We start from the raw sequence: 3,068 nt of genomic DNA, 5'->3' as shown, positions 1-3,068 counted from the left end.
GCTTTGAAATTGTGGAAGCAAATCGTTACCATTTTTAAAACGAAAAAGCATTTTCAGAAATGCTTTTTCATTTTAAGAATGTGGCTGCATTGTTTAACTCATAAATTAAATTAGTAATCAATAATCCTGTTTGCATTTTCATTTTCTTCTTTAACACCGTTCATCCTTTTACTTAATTCAAATGAAAAAGAAAAAGCCATTTGAGATTTATTTTTCAAAATGTACCCAAGCAAATACATACCAAAATTCAATTTGAAATTTAAAATTTGAAAATGAAAAAGCATTTCTGGAAATATTTTTCCATTTTAAGAATGTGGCTGCATGTCTTTAGACTTTACAGAAAACCAAAGACAGAGGGGGACTAGATTTACCTAACTTCCAACACTACTACTTAGCAAATAGATTACAATACATCTCTAAATGGATAAAACATAATCCCTTAGATGAGCCCTGGATAGACACAGCACAGAAAATATGCAGTAATATAATAATTTCAGATTTGCCTTTTATTAGCTCTAAGATCAAACGGAGTTGTAAAATCTCACTTTCCCCTCCAGTATGCTTGCTGGGTGACTTTGAAGGAGGCTCTATGGAAAAAAAAAATCAGTTTGCATGGCTTTCACTGCGTTATGTATCGCAAGGAAAACTATCCTCATGAATTGGAAAAGTAAGGATAAACTCAGTATCAATTAGTACAGAGATCTGTTGTTGGATCATAGTAATCTTGAGACAGCATCTGCATCCCCATCAGACCGATCTCTCTGGGCTCCCTTGATCGGCTCTATCACTTAGTGTAGTGGGGTGCTGTGGGGAGTGTCCTATGGGGCACGGGGGCTGGTTCGGGGGTTCTTGGGTCCTGGAGGGCTCGAGGGGCGCTCGGAGCGGGGTGCCTGGCGGGTCTAGCCCTGGGCTCTGTTGCCCCCATCGGGGCGGGGCCTGGGGCACCTCGGGGGGGTCCTGCGGCAGCAGCGTGCGGTGCTCTTGGGGGTTCTGTGGTGGCGGACATGGGCTACTGGTTTGGTAGCTGTGCTGCTGCTGGGTGGGTCCGGGGGTCTGGGATCCCTGGGGCGTGTGGCCCTCAGGCGGGGGCCCCGGTGGGGCTTCTCGGGTTCTGTGGGGAGTACTGCTTGGGGTCTGGGCCGATGCACGCCCGGCTGTCCGCCCCCGCCGTGGCCTCTGGTGTGCTGGGGTGCCTCGGGGCCTGTTGGGCTGGGGTGGCATGGACATTAACACCTATGGCAGATGCTTACCCCTTCAGGGGTTTGCACTCTGCTAGTGGGGGAATGGGAGGGAGGGGGAGTGGGAATGTTCTTGGCCTGGATGTCTTTTGTCGCTTGTGTGGTGAGTGGTTTGAATGTTAATGTAGGGGAGGGATTAGATCTCTGGATGGGGGGCAGGGGGTGGTCATAGAGGAAAGAGGATTTCAGAAGGGCTTCGGGTCTGGCTCCCTGTCTCGGTCCTGGTCCGAGCCCTCCCCTTGTGGGGGTGAAGCCCCACAAGGGGAGAGTGGCTGGGGCCGGCTGCTGGGCCTAGGTGGCCTGCCAGTGGCGGTGCTTTCACTTCTGCTCTCCCCAAAGAAGGTTGGAAGGAGGGACAAGTAGTGTCGGGTTGAAGTAGTTTTTTGGGGGGGGCGGTTCTGGTTGGCTGGCCTGCGTGGGATGGGCGGGCCCCGGTCCCAGGGGTCGGCTCTTGCTGGGGGTGGTCCGGTCCGTGTGCGGGGTGGCGGGCTCGAAGCAGGAATGAGATGGGTTGGTGTGGCGGTGTCGCCGCTCCCCTTCCCCCCATCCGCGTTTTTTTTTTTTTTGTGGTGCAAGTGGGGGCACTAGGGAGGGAAGGCGTGATTGAGATTGTGAGTGTTTTTTTGTTTGTTTTTTTTTTCTCTCCCATGTTGGGGTCTGAACTGCTCCCTCTCCCAAACACCTCTGAAGTCTCCGCTAAGTGCAGAGCCCATTCCCCCCGTCCTGCTCTCCCTCTGCTGGCTGGCGTCTGGGCTCGCCGGTGCACTGGTGGAGCTTGGGGTATGGGGGTGGATGCTAGGGTGGCTACTGGCTCATTCCTGGTGGCCTCTCCGCGGGCCTTGCTGGGGCTCCTGTCTGGGGGTCGTGAGCCCCTGGGGCCTCGGATCCCTGGGGCCCAGGACCGGATTCACTTCAGGGTGGCCAGCTGCCGGCAGAGCCTGCAGACTTGTCCCCGCGGCTCCCCGGGGAGCTGGCATGGCGGTGGCTAGGGGGCTTCCTCTGGGCTGTCTCTTCTCCTCCCTAGGTGGGGGTCTGATTTCCAGGGCTGGCCCCTCCTTGGTGCCTTCGCTCTTGGGGTCCCTTTGGCCGCCTGGGGCTTTGGGTCTCCCAGGGCTGGACTCAGTGCTCTGGGGGGTGTGGCTCTTCAGCTCTCCACAACCACTATTGAGCATTTTTTCTATGGATAAACTTTACATGCACAAGTTCACCCTCACAAACAATTACAGGTCCTTGACTCCATATTCACTTCCATACAGTAAGCCCACATTCATATCTTCAGGTAACTTAGCGATAGTTTCAAGGTATTGCTTTATTGTATATCTCGTACCGTGTCTTTCGGTTGTGCTGTTCTTTTTTCATCTCGTTACAGGTGATAAAGCAGACTGAAAATGTTTTGTCATTGTCTCCTTTCTATCTCTTCTTTCTTTCATCTTTTCTCTTTTTTTTCCTCTTTTTTACTTTTCTTCTTCTGTTTTTCTGCTCTACTTACATTGCAGTGTCCATATAAACTGTAAAACTCCCTGCATAATTATAATAAAGCAATTTATATGCATTAAACAAGTGTAGCAATATGGCAATTGCCATACCGCTACACTTTTGAAAGTAAAATCTGTTGGGCTCTTTTTGACATCAAGACAATTATTCTTATTGCCACATTGCCAGACAGGACACTGTAAAAAAATATAAAAAATAAAAAGTAATACAAGGATATGGCTGCATTGTTTGGCTCATAAGTGAAATTAGTAATCAATAATCCTGTTTGCATTTTTAGTTTCTTCTTCAACACTGCTCATCCTTTTACTTAATTAAAATTAAGTCGCTATTCGTCAG

The sequence above is a fragment of the Cyprinodon tularosa genome, unplaced genomic scaffold (genome assembly GCF_016077235.1).
Source record: "Cyprinodon tularosa strain WSP-4 unplaced genomic scaffold, ASM1607723v1 ctg1379, whole genome shotgun sequence".
Classification (NCBI taxonomy): Eukaryota; Metazoa; Chordata; class Actinopteri; order Cyprinodontiformes; family Cyprinodontidae; genus Cyprinodon; species Cyprinodon tularosa.
Note: the sequence above shows the minus strand (reverse complement) of the source record.